Here is an 8,736-nt window from a genome sequence, read left to right as displayed (position 1 = left end):
CCCCTATCAACATACCTGATAAGAATAATCTAGATCGCTATCAAGCTTCTGGACAGCTTGCTGATGAGTTGATCATTTGATTCAGGTGTGGTAAAAGAGGGAGATATGGAAAATATGGCGTAGTTTATTCCCGCAAGCTACCTGGTATTGATAGAGCTGGGCTTCAAGGATGAGCCCCGGAGATCTGCCAGGATTCCATCGCCGTGGGCATGGTTAAGCACACCGGCGAAATCGAGCACACGTCCACGGTGTGAGCACCATGGCCAGAAAACACGTGCGTGGCCGTTGTCAGCTCGCTCGTTAGCCAGGGCGGGGGCGGAGCTTCCACTTTTAAGGCGTTCAAGTACATCCCGTGATTTTGGGAGAATAAAAAAAAAATGATTATTAAGCAAAATTAGATTATTTAGAAATTGTGCTCTTCTTACTTACAGGAAGGCAACTTTTGGCTGCTCTTAGCAATCAATGTCTTAATACTTGAGTATTGATTTTATGAATTAATTTAGTAAATTGAGTATTAGAACAAGGCAGGGTCCTCGGTTCAAATGCAGGTCAAGTCCACCTTTGTGGATTTCCTCCGGGTACTCTGGTTTCCTCCCACATTCCAAAAACATGTATGGTAGGGCTGATTAGACACTTTAACTTGCCCCTAGCTATAAATGTGAGGGTGGATGGTTGTCAGTCAGCTGGGATAGACCTCATGGTTAGTTGCTCAAAATCACAAACTATTAAAGGATTGACTACAACTTGATGCCAGATGTCCAAAATATTTTTTCATCCTCTTAAAAATTCAATTAGTTTGAAGAAATTGCCTCAGTTTTCCTATTCCTCTTCCACCCCAGTGACTGCAGTCTGATATACCTCTTCCACCCCAGTGACTGCAGTCTGATATACCTCTTCCACCCCAGTGACTGCAGTCTGATATTCCTCAGACTCATCAAAAGGAATTTTTGGTAGCAAAGCATCATTCCTTTTCAACCACTGCACTGTCTTCTAAAGACCTCCATTTTTACTGAAAAATGTACACAAACAAAATACACGTTGATTTGTTCTCCTCGTCGTATGAATCCAAAAATAAGATAAATGTAAAAAAAAAAAAAGTGGGTATCATAGTTGAAGTGATCTCAAGTGTGCTTGCTGCAATCCTTCAGCCCATTTAAGACCCAGCCAATATCTTTCCTTTTGAGTAGTGGACTTCCCTGCTTATTTTAGCACTCAAGTGGGTAAATGAGGGACTTTAAATAAAATATACACAAAATTAGAAATATAAAAATCCAAAAGGTAAATTTTAATTCTTTTTTATTCAGTGAGGCTTCAAACTCCAGCCCTCATCATGTTGTTAGGTGGCACAGCCAGTCCCAAGTGAACGCCCAGAGTGAGGCCAAACTTATCAGTAGACTGCTTCTGCTGGACCTTGGGCTTCAGCCGGAAGCCCTTCTCCCCATCAAAGTAGTCTATGGGTGTGAAGGTCAGGGGAGCCTCCTCCAGTAGACCTTCAAGGCAGGTGCGCCAGGCTTGGAGAAGGGTGGTACTGGCCTCATGGGAGAGGTGAACTGGAGCCCAGAAAATTTGGGGTGCCAGGACTTAGAAGCCACAGTAGTTCAGGATGCCATTCTGTTGAAAAGTCAGTCACTTTATGTTCATATAATACACTCAAGTCATGGAGAAACACCTGAGGTGGCCAGAGTGTGACATTCATGTCTCCATTGATGCCATTGGCACTAAACATGGACTCCTCAGAACCAGTAGTGAATGACAGCACAACTTTCTTGTCCTGAAAAAATGACTTAGAAATCTCACCCTGACCTTCAGCTTCCACGTGTTGGAAGGCTTACCTTGAAGATACCCTGACCGTAGCGGTTCTCATCGGAGAAAGCATAGCCGAGAGTTAGCACACGGTCGATCTAACCCTTGAGGATGGCGGGCAGACTGAACCAGTACATGGGGAACTGAAAATTGCATTCAAGGTCAGTGTTATAGTAATAAACTTACCTTGTGGAAAACCTTTTCTTACCTGGAAAATGATAAGGTCACCCTCTGTTAGTGTTGTACCCCTGAATTTACGGGGTAGCAGTATTTCGCCTTTAAAAGCTGGGTGAAATAATCAGACAGGTCCTTTGTTGTATTTCAAACCAACTTTAGTTATATCAAAGCAATTCACACAAAACATAATATACAATAACAATCAATTATATACATAGTAACATATTAACAACCCGTTATAACCCAAAGCAATGTATTTGCTGCATAAACGATTATAACTTATGAGTATTGTAACTCGTTACCTTTTGTTCCGGCCGTCATATACTGCATACTATTATGCTACTGTTATAACGGCGGCCGAAGGTAGCCAGCTGTAAACAATGCACCCGAGACTCGCACATTCACGCACACACATAAAAAAAGTAAACAACCAGCGGCCGAAGGTAGCTTGCTGTAAACAATACCCGAGACTCGCACATTTACGCGCACACATAAAAAAGTAAACAAGCATCACTAAGCATTACGTTCTTTCTCACATGCTAACTTTTGCCTCTTGCACATCTCACACTCAATCGATATTCAAAACAAAGCAACATACCTTTAAAAGACGGGTAAAATAATCAGACAGGTCCTTTGTTGTATTTCAAACCAACTTAGAGAAATGTCTGAATAGCCCGTTTTTATACTATACCCAGGTCTATGACCATTAGGTAATCGCTGCGTATTTTACGCGTACCCATTACGTCATCGCTGCGCATTTACGCACGCTTCGTGCGTCAAACCTACGTACGTTGCGCACGCTTTTTGCGTCAAAAGCGGCATGAGTCCCTTTTAACCTTAACACCTGCACTCATTTATAACATCGCTTACTTCACCCTGACACATTAGCTTACGCTGCTCCTCAGTAATGTCAGCAGTCAGTTTTCCAGCCCCCCACGCCAATTTGGTCTCTTCAGCATAATGGAAGTGTTAGGGCATCCTACACCTCACCTGTGGACAATTGATTGTGTTTAAGGTTTTGAAAAGACATGATTTTACTTGGTTATCACATTACCCTCAATGTCTTAGGCAGTCGCGCTAGCTTTGAACTTCATGGCATAGAGGTCAGACACTTTGGCGTCACAGCCTTTGGCAGTCAGAATGTCGACAGCAGCGTCTTTGGCAGCAGCATTGAAAGAACCAGGGCTCTGGTGGGCATACACGATGAGCACCTTATTTCTTGCCAAAGCTAGGAAAAATAGGAAGGAAATTAAAACATCTCAAGGTAACCAACAGTTACACTGTACACAATTACCCATTTTCCCCAAAGTCAGCTGCCAGTACAAAGAGGGTGAGGGACATAGAACTGCCGTGCCACTGAACCCCAAAAAATGATGTCTTTTTATTCTCGAAGAGGTATCTTCTCTCCAAGTCTCCAAGGTGCAGGGACGCACCAATTATAGCAACAGTCAATCAGATAAGAGCCAAATAGCATGACTAAAAAACAGGTACTAGATTGACATGTGTATATTTACTCAAACACATATATATGTTCAACCTAAAATACATGCTGAGTACATTTCATGTGACATCATTTTGCTAAGCCTCTCTGAAAATAAAATATTTAAAATAAAATGTTTAAAAAAGTTCTTGTCCAGAGTGCCATTGGCACTTTTTTGAGGAAAAATCCCCCAAGAAAGTAACGAGCATGTACCAATCCCAAGCATTGTCAACAGTTTGACTCCGATGCATCTATTTCTGTCCAATCACTGGCAAAGTGTGGTGAGCAGCTGTCACAACAGCCAGGGAGACAAAGTTGGAAACCTTCACGTGGTGTCTCCTGAGAGGCCGCTCGCCGCGGCCTGCGAATTCCAACTAATACCACTCAGAGCTGCCAACAAGGACCGTGGCACCCTACGTTTTTCATCCAGCCGGAGACATTTGACTGCCCCCACCTCCGACTACCCCCCGGATGAAATAATCCGCGTTCCAGTGGCAGCTCTAGCGCTATCTGAGGGCAATCCTCAGGCGCTTGTAGTGCAAAACAAACAAACAAACAAACAACAGCCAGACAATGGAACGTTCTTATCACATTTGAATTCTATTATGCGCTCTATGTAAAAAAAATATGTAAAAAAAACCTGACACATACTTTCTAATGTGTGCTGTACATTCTAATTTACTGTTGTAAGAGTCTGACACCATTGGTGTAAACATTGACTTAGTCAGCATTTAGGCACTAATCCAATTGAAATGGAGCCTTGTTTAACTAAAATACATTATTACTTCAATCAAAGCTTCCATCAACCTTCCTGTATAGCAGATCTTTATTCACAACAAATAATGAATAAGCTAATGCTCCATACAAACCATTGATGTACTTTTGGCCAACAGTATTACATTGTATTGCTTTTAAACTACTATAGTAGACCAATGTGACACTGCAAAAATATTCATAATCAGAAAAGGAGTACAAATATCCACAAAGTTAAGTTAAAGGTTTTTATTATTCAGTTTGACATCAAACTCCAGCTCTCATCATGTTGTTGGGTGTCACAGCCACAGTCCCAAGTGAATGCCCATAGTGAGACCAAACTTCTCAGTAGACTGCTTCTGCTGAACCTCGGGCTTCAGCCAGAAGCCCTTCTCCCCATCAGAGTAGTCCATGGTCGTAAAGGTCGGGGGGGTGGGGGGGTGGGGTTGTTTCCTCGATAAGACCCTCAGGGTTTACTCACAGAGATACCAATCATGCTAGTACAAAATGAACCCATTTGGCTTAGTCAATTGGTAACAATGCATCAATTTATTCATTCATCTTCCGGACTGCGGGGGTTGCTGGAGCCTAACCCAGTGGTCTTCCCGTTTCTCTGGCAACATCTTTCAACTCTCACTCTCAACTATTTCAACTTGTGAGACCTCACAGGTCTCGGGATAGGTGCGGAAGATGGGATGTCCTCAAAAGAACCCGAGGGTTTCCAAGCTTGAATCACTTCATTTGCTGTGGGGGTGTTATTCTTCCAGCCTTGCCGATTCAACCACTTTTGGACATTGGCCTCATTAGGGAGGAGACGGGGGAAGTGCGCTGTGGTTGACAACAGAAATAACCAAGATTATTTCTGTACACGGTAAGTTTAAGAACCTTGAACATTGTTAGATAATACACTCACCAAGGGCAGCATCAATTCTCATCTTAAACTGCTCTTTCCTCCAGTGAAAATCGAGCTGTCGCTTTTCTGTCTCACTGTAGGTCTCGCTGTCTAATGACTTTGGTACTTTCCCCCCCACCGTCACTTGATGGTCCCGGAGAAAAGTGTCCAATTTGGTGGTGAAATCAATTTCTGGGGTTCCAAAACTACTCGTGGGTGGACTTTCCCTGTGAAATAAAACAAAATCAATGTGATTACAGTCCACATTAATATGGAATGAAGACCACCGTGTAATGGCATACTGTAACTAGAAGTGGGTGATAAAATTATGACAATAATTGCCGTGAAATCCTTTTGGTCAACAATAAATTTTTTATCTTAAACTGCAATTACACTACACGGCCACCACCGAGATCGGGAGCGCTGTTGCAAGATGAACGCTAGTTCCAGACCAATGCTCAGGAAAAGATGAAACATGCTTTTAACATGTTAGGAATAGAGGATAACACGGAGCATGTATGCAAAAGGAAAAATAATACGGCCAAAATGAGCGATTGAGATTAAATAAGAGATAGTTTTCTTACTTTTTAATGCCTCGTTAATACTTGTGTACACAGCAGTCTTATTGAAAATGTCCTTAACTCATTTGAGGACAGTCTGTAATATTTTTCTTACTTGATATCAAAATGTTTCCCCATTTTATGTCAATGAAAACGTTGCAAAAATCTACAACTCTTTATCATGTATAAAAATGGGTTAAGTTCACCCCAACTCAAGTAAGATTGTGTGTATGTACAGTGGGGCAAATTAGTATTTAGTCAACTACCAATTGTGCAAATTAGCCTACTTGAAAGGGTCAGAGAGGCCTGCAATTGTCAACATGGGTAAACCTCAACAATGAGAGAGAATGTTGAGAAAAAAAATAATATTGTTTGATTTTTAAAGAATTGATTTCCTAATTAGTGTGGAAAATAAATATTTGGTCACATACAAGCAAGATTTCTGGCTGCCAAAGGGGTGTAACTTCTTCTAACGAGGTCTAACGAGGTCTCCACTCGTTACCGGAATTAATTAATACCATCTGTTTTTAACTCATTATGGGTATCGCTGTCCACCACCTCAGTCTCGCACACTCCAAACTCCACTATGGCCAAGACCAAAGAGCTGTCAAAGGACACCAGAGACTAAATTGTAGACTTTCACCAGGAAACCAACTGGGAGCAATTATTAGAAAATGGAAGACATACAAGACCACTGATAATCTCCCTCGATTTGGGCAATGTTCTCACCCAGTGGCGTCAAAATGATAACAAGAACGGTGAGCAAAAATCCCAGAACCACATGGGGCGACCCACAGAGAGCTGGGACCACTCAGTAACAAAGGCTACTATCAGTAACACAATGTGCCGCCACTGACTCAAATCCTGCATTGCCAGACGTGTCCACCTGCTGAAGCCAGTACACATCCAGGCCAGTCTGCGGTTCGCTAGAGAGCATTTGGATGATCCAGAAGAGGACTGGGAGAATGTGTTATGGTCAGATGGAACCAAAGGAGAACTTTTTGGTAGAGAAACCGATTCTCGAATTTATACTAATTTACACACTATTGCTGGAGAATACTGAATTGCATCCAAAGAACATCATACCCACTGTGAAGCATGGGGGTAGAAACATCATGCTTTTGGGCTATTTTTCTGCAAAGGGACCGGGGAGACTGATCTGTGTAAAGGAAAGAATGAAGGGGGCGATGTATCAAGAGATTTTGAGTGAAAATCTCCTTCCATCAGCAAAGACATGGAAGATGGGACGTGGCTGGGTCTTTCAGCATGACAGTGATTCCAAAAACACAGCCAGGGCAACAAAGGAGTTGCTTCGTAAGAAGCATTTCAACGTCCTGGAGTGGCCTAGCCAGTCTCCAGATCTCAACCCCATTGAAAATCTGTGGAGGGAGTTTGGAAAGTCCAACAACAGCCTCAAAACATCACTGCTCTAGAGGAGATCTGCACCGAGGAATGGGTCATAAAACCAGCTATCGTGTGTAAAAAGCTTATGAAGAGTAACAGAAAACGTTTGGCCTAACAAAGTATTGAGATGAACTTCTGGTATTGACCCAATACTTATTTTTCATCATGATTTGCAAATAAATTCTTTAAAAATCAAACAATGTGGTTTTCAGTTTTTTTCCCCACATTCTGTCTCTCATGGTTGACAATTACATGCCTCTCTAATATTTTCAAGTAGGATAATTTGCACAATTGGTGGTTGACTAAATACTTATTTGCCCCACCGTGTCATTGTTTACCTTCTACCTGCACATGTGACTAAATTAGCCCTTCAGATACAATGTTACATATTTGCAAATTTCTGTTCTTTAACAGACTCGCCCTTAGTAAATACATCAAAATTCAATATTTCTTAATTGAATAAGGAGGAAAGTAATTTATTTATTTGCAGAAGTTTGAAGTTTTAAATTTGAAATAAAAAAGATGATATCGATATTTACTGATATATTTTTTTTATCGTGGTAACAATTTTTGTCATATCACCCAGTTCTAATTGTAACACACTAATAACATAGAATAGGCTTACTGTGTTGGAGCACCCAAATCGATGAGAATCTCCATTCCTCTCATCAGATGAGTGGCCTGTTTCATCCTATAGTGTTTTTCCGCCGTGGCTGTGGAGTGTGTTAAATAGTCCGCTACCAACGATTTCTCTGAATGCGATAAACCCTTTGTTGCAGTTTCAAAGACTCGTCTTGCAACTTGGCTGCTCACAATCGGGAGTTTGTATCTAAAATGACAGTGTACACAATTGTAAAGGTCAACTTCTCATCTCATCTCATAAGGGGGTGCAGAAGCCTATCCCAGCTGTCTCTGGGCCAGAAGCGGGTGGTCATCCGTTTGCATACATCACTATCATTTATCAAACATTTTCTGGAACAGTAGAAGCTTTGCCCGCAATTGAAGAATGCTTGATTATGTCCCTGTTTCTAATGAACCTGAAATGGAAGACATTTAATTACTATATTTACTTTGGTATAAGCTGCACCCTTAAAAAAATTAACCTCCATATTCATTGATTTAATAGGGACTACAAATGTGTTACTTTGAAGGGAAAATCTTAGGAAAATTAATCACTAGTGGTATTTCTGCGATACGGTATTAATCAAAGCTCATTATTAGGGTCGTTATCACAAGGAAGTTGGATTTTATTTGTACAATCTCGCAGTGGAGGAGGAGCTTTCGGCTGGAAGATTTTTTAAACTAAGGTTACAGCTGCATATTTAACAGCATTGTTCCAGTTCAGACATTTTGTGTTTTTGTCTTTAAATATCTGACAGTGGTGGTGTGTTTTTGGCTTTCTGTCCAATACTTTCAAAGTTTGCTTATGAATGGTTTCAATTGGCTTTAGTGTTGTTTTGCAGGCATTTTTTTTAATCTGTCGTTTATGGACAAGTTGAGAGTCAAGAGTGATTCCTAGGTATTTATATTTGGACTACATTGATTTTTTTTCCTTTGACAAAAACGTTGGGGGTCACTGTTTTTTGTCACTCTTTTTGAGAAGTACATACAGACAGTCTTAGATATGTCTAAGTGTAGTTGAGACATCATTTCGTCTGTGAGTTCCT

At 41.2% G+C, this 8,736-nt stretch overlaps 1 long non-coding RNA gene and 1 pseudogene across 2 annotated transcripts in view; both read right to left on the bottom strand.

The window, feature by feature from the left end:
- Nucleotides 1–1,311: 1,311 nt before the first annotated feature.
- On the bottom strand, nt 1,312–3,278 carry LOC144192957 (ribosyldihydronicotinamide dehydrogenase [quinone]-like; annotated as a pseudogene).
- A 1,169-nt stretch (nt 3,279–4,447) lies between these two features.
- Nucleotides 4,448–8,736, bottom strand: part of LOC144192956 (uncharacterized) — a 5,431-nt gene continuing 1,142 nt past the window's right edge. For both annotated transcript variants that reach the window (XR_013325510.1, XR_013325511.1), the window contains exons 2-4: nt 7,695–7,898; nt 5,127–5,332; nt 4,448–5,041 (exon numbers count right to left, since the gene is read on the bottom strand). This is a non-coding gene — a long non-coding RNA (uncharacterized LOC144192956). The remainder of the gene's footprint in view (nt 5,042–5,126; nt 5,333–7,694; nt 7,899–8,736) is intronic.

Source organism: Stigmatopora nigra, unplaced genomic scaffold, assembly GCF_051989575.1.
Source record: "Stigmatopora nigra isolate UIUO_SnigA unplaced genomic scaffold, RoL_Snig_1.1 HiC_scaffold_37, whole genome shotgun sequence".
Classification (NCBI taxonomy): Eukaryota; Metazoa; Chordata; class Actinopteri; order Syngnathiformes; family Syngnathidae; genus Stigmatopora; species Stigmatopora nigra.
Note: the sequence above shows the minus strand (reverse complement) of the source record. Positions and strands in the feature narration are given on the sequence as shown.